The 17,409-nt window shown below is 43.0% G+C and overlaps 1 protein-coding gene across 1 annotated transcript in view; it reads left to right on the top strand.

Annotated features, from left to right (window-relative positions):
• The first annotated feature begins 1,143 nt into the window (after positions 1 to 1,143).
• The window catches only part of LOC121538978 (platelet-activating factor receptor-like), a 51,434-nt gene continuing 35,168 nt past the window's right edge, over positions 1,144 to 17,409 (top strand). The window contains exon 1 of the mRNA XM_045212337.1: positions 1,144 to 1,292. The gene's annotated coding sequence lies outside the window, so the exon portion shown is untranslated. The remainder of the gene's footprint in view (positions 1,293 to 17,409) is intronic.

The following is a 17,409-nucleotide window of genomic DNA, read 5'->3' as shown; positions in this document are numbered from 1 at the left end:
GAACATCTCTGGAGAGACCTGAAAATAGCTGTGCTTGAGAGGATCTGCAGAGAAGAATGAGCGAAACTCCCCAAATACAGGTGTGCCAAGCTTGTAGCGTCATACCCAAGAAGACTCAAGGCTGTAATCTCTGCCAAATGTTCTTCAACAAAGTATTGAGGAAAGGGTCTGAATACTTATGTAAATGTAATATTTCCATTTTGTATAGATTTTTTTTAATTTGCAAAAATTTATAAAAACCTGTTTTTGCTTTGTCATTATAATACATTTTAGAATAAGACTGTAACGTAACAAAATGTGGTAAAAGTCAAGGGGTCTGAATACTTTCCGAATTCTGGGAGACAGTGGAGTTTGATGAGGGTGGGGAGTATGTGGTCCCAAGGTCTGATGTGTGTGAGGACTCATGCAGCTGAATTTTGAATATGTTGAAGTCTGTCTAGTGTTTTGGCGGTGAGTCTGTAGAGAATGGCATTGAAGTAGTCCAGGCCTGATAAAACAAAGGCATGAATGAGGGTTTCAGTAGTGAGGTCAGTGAGAGGATGTGAGTCGTGAGATGTTTTTGAGGTGGAAGAAGGTTGACGTGTTGATGTTCAGGATGTGGGGTTCAAATGACATAGTGGGGTCAAATGTAAGGTTCCTGACTGTGGAGTTGGAGTGGATGGTGCAGCTGTCGATTGTCATGTTGAGTTGACCCAGTCATACTAAATCCACCAGATCAGAGGCAGTAGGGATGAAACACGTTTTATTGATAGGTGCGTAAATTGGACCATGTCTTGCCTATCTGAGCATTTAAATTGTAAGGAGTACTTTTGGGTGTCAGCGAAAATGTATTGGAGTAAAAAGTGCATTCAGTATTTTCTTTAGGAATGTATTGAAGTAAAAGTAAAAGTAGTCAAAAATATAAATAGTAAAGTACAGATACCCCAAAAAACGATTTAAGTAGTACTTCAAAGTATTTTTACTTAGTTACTTTACATCACTGACAGTAGGTCTATGCCCATGAGCTTCCCAAGTACCACCAGGGGTGCACATACTGCAACGACCAATACTTCGGCTTTTCCCATTAAGTTAACGCATGTTCACACCTCTTTATATAGGTAGGGCAGATTATCCTGGAGTGTAGCTCATTGAGTCAGTCTAGTACGCGCGCCTCCGTGCTTCATGGTGGATTACGTTATTGTACTATGTACATTCGCGCAAATGTTTACGATGTAGTCTAAAATACCCTGGTTTATCTAGAACACACACGCTTGGAAATACAGAACGCAACGAGGAAGGAGCCACGTGCTCGGGTAAGCGCACATTTCTTACTATTCTCTTAGAAAATGTATGTATTTGGTTTTTTTTTTACAGAAAAAGTAGACAAGTAGAGTAAATGCTATACACAGACTAGGATCCGCGTTAAGATTCTGATTGAGATTTCAAATATATTTTGCTTTTCATTATTAGCCTACCTGTGAAAATGTTCGTTAATTTACAATTATTTAGTGTTTAAAAGTTTTAACAAATGTAGACGTCTAACATCTTTCATTGCATTAATAATGAGTCTCTACTAGAGCCAGAGGTGACTCCTAGAAACCTAAATTATATCATACAGTATTAGAAAACATTGAACAAGCCATTCTTAAAAGGGAAATCTGGGATTGGTACATCCATTTATGGACTTTTAAATTAACTACATATAGCCATTCATTCTTTAGTTCAACTTTCGTACCCCATCAGAACCCAAAATATCGCCTAAGCTTGTTTTATTCCATTGTTTGTATACAATGGAATAACAAACACTAGTGTATAGCTAACATATACAAATGGTTAAAATATAATTTTGATCTCATGGATGGTCAGTCCTTCCATCCATAGCTCTGTCTATGAATTTGAGTGGTAAAACATTTTCAGCAACATCCCTCAGCTGTTTAACAAAAAAGTGGTGGGGGAACTGCTTTGTTGCTCTTAATAGGCAGAATCTTCTGCACACCCAAAAACAGTGTGCTGGATCATGCAAAATGCTAAACTGGAAAAACAGGAAACACTATAGTTTTACTTTTCCTATTGAAAAACGTCAGTCCAATTAAAAAATACAAGAAAGTACACACACTGAAGGGTAAACAAATACGTTTTGAGCAAAATTGTGTATTTTAGACACAATCGTGAAATGCAAGGGTTTGTCAATTCAAGGAGTTGGTCTTATGGTGCACTCTGATGTAATTGAAATCCCGCCTTCCTTGTGGGAACAATAGAGGAGCAATTTAGGACAAAAGCAGAAGGAGTGTTTGGAGTGTTTATCCAACTGAATTTAGGATCACGCGGACACTACAAAGTGGGCTGACAGGCTGTGTGAAGGCAAAGCTTCTGGAAGGCTGGCTGGACCAGCACAGGAGAGTTGAGCATAGTTCAGTGATTACGCGTTGCACTCTTTCACCAAGTTGTAAAAGGAACAGAAACGGGCTACTCTTTAGTTGACTGATGTAGCTGGCAAGGTAACTGCTGTTCAACTTAACTAGTGTTTATTCGCAGTGCTGAGCTAGTATTGTAACTGACTTGTAACGTTAGCTAATGTTTCATCCCCTCTCGACTGAGGTGAATGAATAAGCTACGCTAGTGAGTAGGTACCACAGCCAGGTCAGCTCTAGCCATCTGTCAGATAGCGATGTTAGCTATTATTTTTGCCTCAATCAAACTAGACCTGAATCAAACGATGAAACCATCGGCCAAACGATTTAAGATTGATATTCTGATGTTTTTTCAGTGCAATGTGAGTTGTATTAGTCAGTATGTCAATGTAACGTTATTGACCTGTCAGTTTCCCTAGCTAATTCCCTACTTTTCACACTGACACAGTAATAAACAGCTCTAACATTACAGGCTTCACTGTCATGGTGCACAGTAGAAGCCTGCGGGGGACGAATTCTTCATCCCGCTTAGGGCTCTTGCAGTGAACGTATTACCCCACACCGTCGGTAACAAGTCATGAAGGCATTCAAATTCCACGTGACCGTTTAGTTCCGGTAATTAGGCTTCTCCAAGCTCAGATGCTGCTGATGGTGTGATGGGTGATTTTAAAGGAGTCGGGCGCAGGAGGGTAAATCACAGAATAACAGGATTTATTCCGGAAAACAGAGATGCAGTAATGCGTCAAAACAGTCTAGTGCACAAAACAGGCGCACTGGAACCAACAAGGCACACAGGGTAAATAACCTGGCGATACAAAATACAAGGAGCTCCACCGAGCCTCACTGTCCTCACAATAAACAATCACACACAAAGACAAGGGGGCAGAGGGAACACTTATACAGGTACTGATGAGGGGATATGAACCAGGTGTGTGTAATGAACAAGACAAAACCAATGGAATGATGAAATGAGGAGCGGCAGTGGCTAGAACGCCAGTGACGATGAACGCCAAAGCCTGCCCGAACAAGGAGAGGTGGCAGCTTCGGAGGGAGTTGTGACAGATGGTCATTAGTAGCCTACCAAACTTGCTAACTGCCTGGTACTCAGACACGACTTACCGTCATGCGTGCATACATTTTTGTGTATGGGTGGTCCCGGGGATCGAACACACTACCTTGGCGTTACAAGCGCCGTGCTCTACCAGCTGAGCTACAGAGGACCAAAATAAATCATACTGGTCCCCTGTGGGAATTGAACCCACAACCCTGGCGTTGCAAGCGCCATGCTCTACCAACTGAGCTACACGGGACTACATAGGCTATGCAATTGCGCAAGAAAACAGAGTGATGGCCTCTACTAAAAAGAGGAGGATCCCATCAGCTTTCTATAGGCTAAGCCTACTATATTTATTTCTCAACTTTCCTAATATTAAGCACCTTGCTTATCTTTACAACAGGAGTATAGCCTACCTGGCTGGCATGAAAATGAACCACGGGAAAAGCGTCCTCCATTCGCAATTTAAGTGTATAGATTACATGTCTTTTTTCCCGCTGCCCCTGTTTCGAGATTGGACCATTATCATGTACCTTTCTAAATCAAACAAATGTCACACATATATTATTTAGTATATGTAAAGATTAAATCGAGAATAGTCTGATGGGTGATAATATTAGCCTATCACTTGTGAATTATATATTATCACTTGTGAATGATGCCCAGCATAAGAAACAAAGCCTTTTTCGTTGCGACTTTTTCGAATCATAGTCACACACCTCATGTAGCCTAGCCCATAGGCCTATATGTTTTGAAAAGGTTTGTATCACAACTAAAGTGGCCAAATAACCTCTTAAAATTCAGCACATGAATCCGCTTTACAAGGGTTGTAGAGCCTAACTGGCATACATAAGCAGCTCGTTAGTTTCAAGTTTGGGGAAGTTAATTTTCACCATAAAATGCACCTTTATAATAAAAGCATTACATGCATAATCATATTTGCGGTCACTTTTGATAATGGTGTTTTCCCGCTAATGGAACATTTGCGCTTATAGCCTACTGCCATGTGAGCATTGCTGCGCTTATAATGTGAATAAATAGCCTAATAGTTTATCAACATTTTAAGCTAAACGTTCTGATCTGTTGCGTCAGCCACATTGCATAAAAACGTTTTTGTTGTTGTTAGTGGTTGTATTAATTTAAGATCTATCGCATCCCACAACTGTCCCAGACTATGTTTGGAATATTTATTTCTCGCACAGAATAGAATAGGTCAATTCTTTGTACTTTCTTTGTACTTTGGGGGATAGTAGATTGACATAGGCTAGCGCTTTTGCTGTTCGTTAGGCCAACTCATCTTGTTGGCTGACGAAAAGTAAATGTGGACAGTTGTTCCAATATCTTCAATATGCACCTCGGAATTGGATAAGGACGCGCACAGTTGTGTCCCCGACGTGTCTGTCTTCACTTGTAGCCTGTGAGAAAGACCGGATCACGTGATGGAGAGTCATGTGAGTGAGAGGGGCTTCGGAGTGCACAGCACTCAGGGAGAAAAGCACAACGCAGCACTCCTGGCCAAGGGCACAACGGCCACTGGCCGCAAAAGGCATGGATTTTTTTAGGGTGCATTAAGGCCACACAAACGGGATGCTGCCGGGAAATTAGAGGATTTATCAAGTGCTTGTCAAATTGTGAATGAGAGACTGATGAAGTGCGTACAGCCTGCGCAAAAAACAAAGCAGAGCTCATGCCTTCCAAGCAACTTTTTTCAAATCATCATTAGAGTCGCATCATGCAGCCTTACAATGTATTAAACATAAAAACATATAGCCCAACGTTTTTAGAACAACTAAAGTTACATTAATACCTCTAAATTAAGCATATAGGAGTACCTATTTCTTTGTTAACTGCTCAACACAGAATAGCCGCATGTGCGCACTCCCTAAAATTGTTTGGAGAAAATATCCTTTCTATTTTATTCAGCTTTGTTCAATTGTATTCTTCATACTATAATATAAAAGAATGCCACGGAATTCTAAGCAAATCTTGTCTGCTAAATGAACTAGTGTATCCCACAGCCATTTGGCATAGCCAGATCAGGACCTAACATAAGGACAACTCATATGCTACTCTGTTCTTTTGAAATAGACTACATTTTCTTCATATCATGTTTCTGTAGACCTGTCTAAAATAAATAATGGATTTATTGTGAAGGTGTAGGCTATATTACAAGGATTTGTTATACTTTTTTAAATGTAGATGTTCCAAAGGTCTGCATTAGAGGCTTGTAGGCTATGTGTGGAAGCCAGGAGATGCTAAATGTGTTTGTTAATTAACGGTCAATTACTGTGAGACCGACAGTTATTTGCTTGACAATCACAGGCTGACAAAATGTTGGGACCACCACAGCCCTAATCCTGCTCCCTCCTGCACCTGCTGGCATTCTGTCCGACTCCCTCCCGCTACCGCAAGAACTGGTCCCAAACCGCAGTCCCGCAATGTTATTTTAGGCGTATGTGACGCAGCTCACTTGCCAGCCATGATCCCAGCAATTTTGCGCCCTATAGAAAATATCAAATGCACAAAAATAACTTAAGAAATAGGTTAAATTACCAGAGATTCTCACATGGCCCTTACATTGTATTACTGGGCTATATCAGCCAATATGCTAGATGTAGTTTGAAGAGAGCAGAGTTGGCGAGACTTGCACTTTCTCTTGAGCTATTTTCATAGCCTACCTTTTAGGAGTGGGAAGATTTTTAGACTGAGAAATATGGGTGATCAATATTTAGGCCTATTTCTAGGCAATGTAGTAAACTATAGCCTAATCATAATAGGCCTATTTAGGATGTACATTTCATTGGAACTGTCCCATGCTTCTCCGCCCATGTATACTTAGGCTATAGCCTACTCTATTTAATTAAGACCACACGTGCACCTGATCTTGCAGGTATGGCTACTGAACTGGAAGCAGCAAGAATGATGACAGCAACACTTGCTATGTTTTGCATAGTCCTATAGGATATAGCCTACATTTTAGGAGGACAATTTGCAGGCAGAGACAAACAAATGGGTAATCCATACTTATTGAAAATGAAAAGGCCCAATGCTAGCTCACCATACTAGCCTAACGTATGTGCGCATGGTGCCTTTTCCTTTTCAATCATGATTACGTTTTTTGATTGCGTTTCGACTCACGTTGGTTGAGCGCCCTCCACTTCTTTTCATTATCAATATGTATTTACAGACACTGTAGGAAACTACAGTCTAATCATATTTAAGTTAATTTCATATTCAAGTTAACTGCCACGTGATTCTCCGCCAATGTAGGCAGCCTATTTTATTTGAGAACACACATATTAGGTGCACTTGAACTCTCACGCCCAACTAGGAAAGGAGACGGAGGCTACTGAAGTTGAAGCAGAGAATTCTGAGTGTGTGAATAATGTGAAAAATGTGTTTTAATACAACAGGTAGGGCTAACGCATACAAAGCAGAAAGAGGTCTGTTTCTAAATAATCAGTGGCACAACAAAAATATTTTCATCCCAAAGTCGTCTGTCTGACCGCCTGCACCCGCCTGCAGCGTGAAAAAAGCAGACCCTGTCACAATGATCTCTGTCGGGACCCGCAGGCATCCCACCGGAATGCAGCCCTCTAGTGCAGTCAGTTATACACAACTGTCAGGGCGTCAGTGAAATGCGGTAGGCGAAGTCAAGCGCAGGACACAGAGCTGATCAGAAGACGTACTTTACTCAAAGGTATAATAAAGAACAACAACCTCCACACATCCTGGTTAACTCTCTCCACCTGCCCATTACTCTCGGGGTGAAAACCTGAGGTAAGGCTAATCGAGACGCCCAGACGTTCCATGAACGCCCTCCAGACCCTTGAGGTGAACTGGGGACCCCGATCCGACACAATATCCTCAGGTACCCCGTAGTGCCAGAAGATGTGTGTAAACAGGGCTTCAGCAGTTTGTAGGGCTGTAGGGAGACCTGGCATAGGAATGAGACGGCAGGCCTTCGAAAACCGATCCACAACTACACCCTGTCCATGCAGGTCCCAGAAAATCTCATCAACAAACGATTGGAAGACTGAAGGAGCATTCATCAGACCGTATGGCATGACGAGGTACACATAGTGCCCCGAGGTGGTACTAAATGCTGTCTTCCACTCATCTCCCTCCCGGATACGCACCAGGTTGTACGCGCTCCTGAGATCCAATTTAGTGAAGAAGCGCGCCCTGTGCAATGACTCCGTCATACTCGCAATCAGAGGTAATGGATAGCTATATTTTATTGTGATCCTGCATCTTCATCCTGAGGGGAGCTGTGACCTCCCTAATCAGACCTGACCCTAAAGGGCGACTATCTAGGGCATGGATAGAGAAGGGCACATCAACTGGCACAATAGGAATCCCTAACTTACGGGTAAACTGACGATCAATAAAGTTCCCAGCTGCGCCTGAATCTACTAGCGCCTTATGCTGGGAATGAGAAGAAAACTCGGGAAACACAACATTCATACACATATGCACAACAGGGAGCTCTGGGTGAGTTGGGTGCCTACTCACCTGAAACGGTTCATCAGTGCGCTGCCTACTGCCTCGACTCCTTGGAGGCCCTCCCCAGCACCGACCAGCAGTGTGTCCTCTGCGGCCACAGTTGGTGCAGGGGACGGCCCCTCTACTGGTCTCCCTCATAGCAGTACCTCCGAGCTCCATAGGGGTAGGGTTGGAGGTGCTGGGGGATGGAATGGACGGCCCCTGATTTGGACGTCCGCGGGTAGCCAACAGGTTATCCAGTCGAATCCACATATCCACCAGTTGGTCCAGGTTTAGGTTGGTGTCCCTGCAGGCCAATTCTCGACGAAGGTCCTCCCTCAAGCTGCAGCGGTAGTGGTCGATGAGGGCCCTCTCATTCCATCCTGCGCTGGCAGCCAGAGTCCGAAAGTCCAGTGCGAATTCCTGCGCGCTCCTCTTCCCCTGTCTGAGGTGGAATAGACGCTCACCCGCCGCTCTCCCCTCTGGTGGATGATCGAATACCGCCCTAAAGCGGCGGGTGAACACCGCATAGCTGACAGTTGCGGCGTCTATTCCCCCCCACTCGGCGTTGGCCCACTCCAACGCTTTACTGGACAGACTGGAGATGAGGGCGGACACGCTCTCGTATCCCGAGGGAGCCGGGCGGATGGTTGCCAGGTATAGCTCTACCTGGAGCAGAAAACCCTGACACCCGGCAGCTGTATCGTCATAAGCCCTCGGGAGCGAGAGCCGAATCCCACTGGACCCAGGAGGTGAAGCGATGGATATCGGTGTAGGTGGTGGTGTAATCGGAGGATGTATAGGAAGACCTCCTCTCTCCCATCGCTCCATAGTGTTCACCACTCGTTCCATGGCGGTGCCGAGAGCCTGGATCATGGCCGCTTGTTGTTGTACGCGTTCCTCCATCGATCCGGCTGGCATCGCTGTACCTGCTGACTCCATGTAGAGGGTGTGTGTTTCTGTCAGGGTGTCAGTGAAATGCGGTAGGCGAAGTCAAGCGCAGGACACAGAGCTGATCAGAAGACGTACTTTACTCGAAGGTAAAATAAAGAACAACAACCTCCACACAGGGAGGGAACAAACCCGCACACTAACGACAGCCGAAACATGAACAAACACACACAACAAACAGTGTAAGACAGAGGGTTAAATAGGGAAGACATCACTACATAATGGGAAACAGGTGTAACCAATAAAGACAGAACAAGTCGAACATCGATACATGGATCGGTAGCAGCTAGTACTCCGGTGACGACGAACGTCGAAGCCTGCCCGAGCAAGGAGGAGGGGCAGCCTCGGCTGAATCCGTGACTATGCTCATCATGTCTTAGCAGGATCAGATGGTGACAGCGGTCCCAGCAGGGTCAGACAGCCAGGGAAGACCAGTCTACGGAGCTCAGGTGAATTCTGCAGTATATTCAGTGAATAATAAACAGTTCCATCTTGAATTGATGGGTAGACCTACAGTAGCCACAGGACAGCAGTTTAAGTTTAAAGCTACAGTCTGGGATCTGGGAATAATGGTCATTTCAATTATTGAACCATCGATTCTATTCTAGAATAATATAATGTATAAATGTACACCAAGGTAATTCTTTGTCATGCCTCATTTTAGGATGATCAGATGGTGACAGGGGTCTCCACAGAGTCAGGCAGCCAGGGAAAACCAGTCTGTGACAGAGGTGAATTTTTGCAGATAAAACACTTCATTCTCTCTATGCAGCAAACACTGGACAAGTGAGATGCTCTTTTAAGGCAGTCTGACAAACCTCCAAAGTTGATTTCCAAACTGTATCAAGGGTTGATAGAGGCTTTACCCGATGACACAAAACAAAAATGTGAGGAAGATCTGGTAGAAGCTATTGATGATGATGAATGGATACAGATATGTTTGAATGCTCAGTCATGTTGATGTCATCTCAGACATAAATTACTGCAGTTTAAGACCATCCATAGAATGAACTATATGCCAGTGAAACTGAATATCATGCACTCAAATTGTATTATTCTGCTGGAGGTGTAAAGCACAAAAGGGGACATATTTACAAATGTTGCGGTCTTGTGAAAGCTGGCTGAATTCTGGCAAAGAGTATGTTCTTTTATCTCAGCATGTCTACAGATTCTCTCTTCTCTCTGTTTTTGTTTGCTTGGAAATGTTGATACTGGAGACTGTTATCAAAAGAAACTGTGTAACCAAGCATTTAAAGTGGCTAATAAATGCATTGCCATTAATTGGAAGGTTGGTTATCCTCCCACAATGTATGGAAGAAATGTCTAGTTATGTACAGTATCACTACATTTGTTTTAAGATTAAGGGTATACTTTGCAACTTTCATAAGGTCTCGATGTCTAATATGGAATACTGTACGAAAAAAAGGAGTCTGTATTGAAAACATGCCCACGTCAGGGGAGATTTAGGAAATCCCTAGCTGCTGGGCTACTCAGTCCTGGCCCTGGGGGTCTGCTGTACTGTTGTCACTCTGGCCTTGGCCTAACACACCTGAAAGATCCTAAAGCTGAGTGGGGTGTTTTGGGTTGGGGCGCTACAGGGCCGTGGATCCCTAGGGGCAGGACGGGGTGACCCAGCTATATTGTGTGCAAGTAAAAAGAGCTCTACAGTACTATTAGGCCTATGATATTAATGATATGGAGGGTGTACTGTTTCTGTGTGTTAATGTGTAGGTGTGTTTTCATTAAACTTTAGTTTTCCAAACCTTTTTCTTGAAACAAAAAAATGTTATGGGAAGGAAATTGTGTTTGGGAGAGTTGAGTTATTGACTAGACTGGTGGGGGTCGGGGAGAGAGTTGAGTTATTGACTAGACTGGGTCGGGCGTGTAGACGGCTCGGGTTGGCTGGTTGGTCTGGCTGAAATGTAATATAGAGGATGTCTTAAAGACAATCAAAAGTTGTCCTTGTACTTTGTTCATTTGTTAGGCTATTGGTTAAAGGTGCAACACAATATTGATTATTGAATTATCATGGATCTAGTTTAGTCTTATCAATCACTTAAACATATTTACTAATCTCTTACCCATCTTGATGACTGTGGGCATTCTTGCATACTTTATGTTGTTCTAAATAGAGACGGCTAGAAGGGTCATGGGTCATATTAGATTGTGTAGAAATGCAGGAAATGTTCTTTAGATGCCCCCAAAAATGGGAGGACCCCCAGACCCCCTGCCAATTTATGTCCCCATCTGCAAATAGCGCTGCTGGGTGATTTAAAAAATAATAGTAAATCTATCAATAATATAATAATAAAATGTTTATTTTTAATTTACAATAAGTAGAATCATTGAGAATAGAAAGGTTCAGAACTTTTGTTAAACATCACAGCACAGTTGAAAAAATGTATAGCAAATATAAATCAGAACTGGATGGTGTTCAGAGATAGATGGGAGGGGTTGAATGGAGCTGAAGGTTGGGACTAAAAACAAACAAAAGATAACTATTGTCAAATATGCTGTGTCCGTAAAATGTACATACAGTGGGGAAAAAAAGTAGTTAGTCAGCCACCAATTGTGCAAGTTCTCCCACTTAAAAAGATGAGAGAGGCCTGTAATTTTCATCATAGGTACACGTCAACTATGACAGACAAATTGAGAAGAAAAAAAATTCCAGAAAATCACATTGTAGGATTTTTAATGAATTTATTTGCAAATTATGGTGGAAAATAAGTATTTGGTCACCTACAAACAAGCAAGGTTTCTGGCTCTCACAGACCTGTAACTTCTTATTTAAGAGGCTCCTCTGTCCTCCACTCATTACCTGTATTAATGGCACCTGTTTGAACTTGTTATCAGTATAAAAGACACCTGTCCACAACCTCAAACAGTCACACTCCAAACTCCACTATGGCCAAGACCAAAGAGCTGTCAAAGGACACCAGAAACAAAATTGTAGACCTGCACCAGGCTGGGAAGACTGAATCTGCAATAGGTAAGCAGCTTGGTTTGAAGAAATCAACTGTGGGAGCAATTATTAGGAAATGGAATATACAAGACCACTGATAATCTCCCTCGATCTGGGGCTCCATGCAAGATCTCACCCAGTGGGGTCAAAATGATCGCAAGAACGGTGAGCAAAAATCCCAGAACCACACGGGGGGACCTAGTGAATGACCTGCTGGGACCAAAGTAACAAAGCCTACCATCAGTAACACACTACGCCGCCAGGGACTCAAATCCTGCAGTGCGAGACGTGTCCCCCTGCTTAAGCCAGTACATGTCCAGGCCCGTCTGAAGTGCATTTGGATGATCCAGAAGAGGATTGGGAGAATGTCATATGGTCAGATGAAACCAAAATATAACTTTTTGGTAAAAACTCAACTCGTCATGTTTGGAGGACAAAGAATGCTGAGTTGCATCCAAAGAACACCATACCTACTGTGAAGCATGGGGTTGGAAACATCATGCTTTGGGGCTGTTTTTCTGCAAAGGGACCAGGACGACTGATCCGTGTAAAGGAAAGAATGAATGGGGCCATGTATCGTGAGATTTTGAGTGAAACCCTCCTTCCATCAGCAAGGGCAGTGAAGATGAACGTGGCTGGGTCTTTCAGCATGACAAGGATCCCAAACACACGCCCGAGCAACGAGAGTGGCTTCGTAAGAAGCATTTCAAGGTCCTGGGTGGCCTGGCCAGTCTCCAGATCTCAACCCCATAGAAAATATTTGGAGGGAGTTGAAAGTCTGTGTTGCCCAGCGACAGCCCCAAAACATCACTGCTCTAGAGGAGATCTGCATGGAGGAATGGGCCAAAATACCAGCAACAGTGTGTGAAAACCTTGTGAAGACTTACAGAAAACGTTTGACCTGTGTCATTGCCAACAAAGGGTATATAACAAAGTATTGAGAAACTTTTGTTATTGACCAAATACTTATTTTCCACCATCATATGCCAATAAATTCATTAAAAATCCTACAATGTGATTTTCTGGATTTTTTTTCTAATTTTGTCTGTCATAGTTGACGTGTACCTATGATGAAAATTACAGGCCTCTCTCATCTTTTTAAGTGGGAGAACTTGCACAATTGGTGGCTGACTAAATACTTTTTTTCCCCACTGTACATACTACAGTGGGGAAAAAAAGTATTTAGTCAGCCACCAATTGTGCAAGTTCTCCCACTTAAAAAGATGAGAGAGGCCTGTAATTTTCATCATAGGTACACGTCAACTATGACAGACAAATGAGAATTTTTTTCAGAAAATCACATTGTAGGATTTTTTAATGAATTTATTTGCAAATTATGGTGGAAAATAAGTATTTGGTCAATAACAAAAGTTTCTCAATACTTTGTTATATACCCTTTGTTGGCAATGACACAGGTCAAACGTTTTCTGTAAGTCTTCACAAGGTTTTCACACACTGTTGCTGGTATTTTGGCCCATTCCTCCATGCAGATCTCCTCTAGAGCAGTGATGTTTTGGGGCTGTCGCTGAGCAACACGGACTTTCAACTCCCCTCCAAATATTTTCTATGGGGTTGAGATCTGGAGACTGGCTAGGCCACTCCAGGACCTTGAAATGCTTCTTCGAAGCCACTCCTTCGTTGCCCGGCGGTGTGTTTGGGATCATTGTCATGCTGAAAGACCCAGCCACGTTTCATCTTCAATGCCCTTGCTGATGGAAGGAGGTTTTCACACAAAATCTCACGATACATGGCCCCATTCATTCTTTCCTTTACACGGATCAGTCGTCCTGGTCCCTTTGCAGAAAAAACAGCCCCTAAAGCATGTTGTTTCCACCCCCCATGCTTCACAGTAGGTATGGTGTTCTTTGGATGCAACTCAGCATTCTTTGTCCTCCAAACACGACGAGTTGAGTTTTTACCAAAAAGTTATATTTTGGTTTCATCTGACCATATGACATTCTCCCAATCCTCTTCTAGATCATCCAAATGCACTCTAGCAAACTTCAGACGGGCCTGGACATGTACTGGCTTAAGCAGGGGGACACATCTGGCAATGCAGGATTTGAGTCCCTGGCGGCGTAGTGTGTTACTGATGGTAGGCTTTGTTACTTTGGTCCCAGCAGGTCATTCACTAGGTCCCCCCGTGTGGTTCTGGGATTTTTGCTCACCGTTCTTGCGATCATTTTGACCCCACTGGGTGAGATCTTGCATGGAGCCCCAGATCGAGGGAGATTATCAGTGGTCTTGTATATTCCATTTCCTAATAATTGCTCCCACAGTTGATTTCTTCAAACCAAGCTGCTTACCTATTGCAGATTCAGTCTTCCCAGCCTGGTGCAGGTCTACAATTTTGTTTCTGGTGTCCTTTGACAGCTCTTTGGTCTTGGCCATAGTGGAGTTTGGAGTGTGACTGTTTGAGGTTGTGGACAGGTGTCTTTTTATACTGATAACAAGTTCAAACAGGTGCCATTAATACAGGTAATGAGTGGAGGACAGAGGAGCCTCTTAAATAAGAAGTTACAGGTCTGTGAGAGCCAGAAACCTTGCTTGTTTGTAGGTGACCAAATACTTATTTTCCACCATAATTGCAAATAAATTCATTAAAATTCTACAATGTGATTTTCTGGAATTTTTTTCTTCTCAATTTGTCTGTCATAGTTGACGTGTACCTATGATGAAAATTACAGGCCTCTCTCATCTTTTTAAGTGGGAGAACTTCACATTGGTGGCTGACTAAATACTTTTTTTCCCCCACTGTAGTATGTACAGTGGGGAAAAAAAGTATTTAGTCAGCCACCAATTGTGCAAGTTCTCCCACTTAAAAAAGATGAGAGAGGCCTGTAATTTTCATCATAGGTACACGTCAACTATGACAGACAAAATTAGAAAAAAAATCCAGAAAATCACATTGTAGGATTTTTAATGAATTTATTGGCATATGATGGTGGAAAATAAGTATTTGGTCAATAACAAAAGTTTCTCAATACTTTGTTATATACCCTTTGTTGGCAATGACACAGGTCAAACGTTTTCTGTAAGTCTTCACAAGGTTTTCACACACTGTTGCTGGTATTTTGGCCCATTCCTCCATGCAGATCTCCTCTAGAGCAGTGATGTTTTGGGGCTGTCGCTGGGCAACACAGACTTTCAACTCCCTCCAAATATTTTCTATGGGGTTGAGATCTGGAGACTGGCTAGGCCACTCCAGGACCTTGAAATGCTTCTTACGAAGCCACTCCTTCATTGCCCGGGCGGTGTGTTTGGGATCATTGTCATGCTGAAAGACCCAGCCACGTTTCATCTTCAATGCCCTTGCTGATGGAAGGAGGGTTTCACTCAAAATCTCACGATACATGGCCCCATTCATTCTTTCCTTTACACGGATCAGTCGTCCTGGTCCCTTTGCAGAAAAACAGCCCCAAAGCATGATGTTTCCAACCCCATGCTTCACAGTAGGTATGGTGTTCTTTGGATGCAACTCAGCATTCTTTGTCCTCCAAACACGACGAGTTGAGTTTTTACCAAAAAGTTATATTTTGGTTTCATCTGACCATATGACATTCTCCCAATCCTCTTCTGGATCATCCAAATGCACTTCAGACGGGCCTGGACATGTACTGGCTTAAGCAGGGGGACACGTCTCGCACTGCACGATTTGAGTCCCTGGCGGCGTAGTGTGTTACTGATGGTTGGCTTTGTTACTTTGGTCCCAGCTCTCAGCAGGTCATTCACTAGGTCCCCCCCGTGTGGTTCTGGGATTTTTGCTCACCGTCCTTGTGATCATTTTGACCCCACGGGGTGAGATCTTGCATGGAGCCCCAGATCGAGGGAGATTATCAGTGGTCTTGTATGTCTTCCATTTCCTAATAATTGCTCCCACAGTTGATTTCTTCAAACCAAGCTGCTTACCTGTTGCAGATTCAGTCTTCCCAGCCTGGTGCAGGTCTACAATTTTGTTTTTGGTGTCCTTTGACAGCTCTTTGGTCTTGGCCATTGTGAAGTTTGGAGTGTGACTGTTTGAGGTTGTGGACAGGTGTCTTTTATACTGATAACAAGTTCAAACAGGTGCCATTAATACAGGTAACGAGTGGAGGACAGAGGAGCCTCTTAAAGAAGAAGTTACAGGTCTGTGAGAGCAAGAAATCTTGCTTGTTTGTAGGTGACCAAATACTTATTTTCCACCATAATTTGCAAATAAATTCATTAAAAATCCTACAATGGGATTTTCTGGATTTTTTTTTCTCAATTTGTCTGTCATAGTTGACGTGTACCTATGATGAAAATTACAGGCCTCTCTCATCTTTTTAAGTGGGAGAACTTGCACAATTGGTGGCTGACTAAATACTTTTTTGCCCCACTGTATAAGCTGGAAGTAGAAGCCTAAGTGTTGTTGTACATTAGTTTACTCCAATTAGGGGAGGGATGGAAGGTTTAGGGGAAAATAATAAAGGAAAATATATTTTAAAATACAGTGCTATGAAAAAGTATTTGCCCCTGTCATGGTCGTTTAAGGACGGGTCAGACTAAGGCGCAGCGTGAAATGCGTACATGTTTATTTACCGATAAACTCACGACAAAACAAACGAAACGTGAAGTCCTAAGGCTGAACACAAAACTAGCCTAAACACGGAACAAGATCCCACAACTAACGAGTGCAAACAGGCTGCCTAAGTATGATCCCCAATCAGAGACAACGAGCAACAGCTGCCTCTGATTGGGAACCACACCGGCCAACATAGATCTACACATACTAGATCATTCACATAGATATACACAACATAGAATATTCACACCCTGACTCAACATATAAGAGTCCCCTGAGTCAGGGCGTGACAGCCCCCTTTCTAATTTTCTCTACTTTTGCATATTTGTGATACTGAATGTTATCAGATCTTCAACCAAAACCTAATATTAGATAAAGGGAACATAAGTGAACAAATAACACAACAATTACATATTTATTTCATAAACAAAGTTATGCAACACCCAATTCCCCTGTGTGAAAAAGTAATTGCCCCCTTACACTCAATAACTGGTTGTGCCACCTTTAGCTGCAATGACTCCAACCAACTGCTTCCTGTAGTTGTTGATCAGTCTCTCACGTCGCTGTGGAGGACTTTTGGCCCACTCTTCCATGCAGAACTGCTTTAACTCAGTGACGTGTGGGTTTTCAAGCATGAACTGCTCGTTTCAAGTCCTGCCACAACATCTCAATTGGGATTAGGTCTGGACTTTGACTAGGCCATTCCAAAACTTCAAATTTGTTGCTTTTTAGCAATTTTCATGTAGACTTGGTTGTGTGTTTTGGATCATTGTCTTGCTGCATGACCCAGCTGCGCTTCAGCTTCAGCTCACAGACGGATGGTCTGACATTCTCCTGTAGAATTATCTGATACAGAGCAGAATTCATGGTTCCTTCTATTAAGGCAAGTCGTCCAGGTCCTGTGGCACCAAAGCATCCCCAAACCATCACACCACCACCACCATGCTTGACCATTGGTATGATGTTCTTACTGTGGAATGCAGTGTTTGGTTTTCACCAGGCATAATGGGACCCATCTTGTCCA

Source organism: Coregonus clupeaformis, unplaced genomic scaffold, assembly GCF_020615455.1.
Source record: "Coregonus clupeaformis isolate EN_2021a unplaced genomic scaffold, ASM2061545v1 scaf0007, whole genome shotgun sequence".
Taxonomy (NCBI): domain Eukaryota; kingdom Metazoa; phylum Chordata; class Actinopteri; order Salmoniformes; family Salmonidae; genus Coregonus; species Coregonus clupeaformis.
Note: the sequence above shows the minus strand (reverse complement) of the source record. Positions and strands in the feature narration are given on the sequence as shown.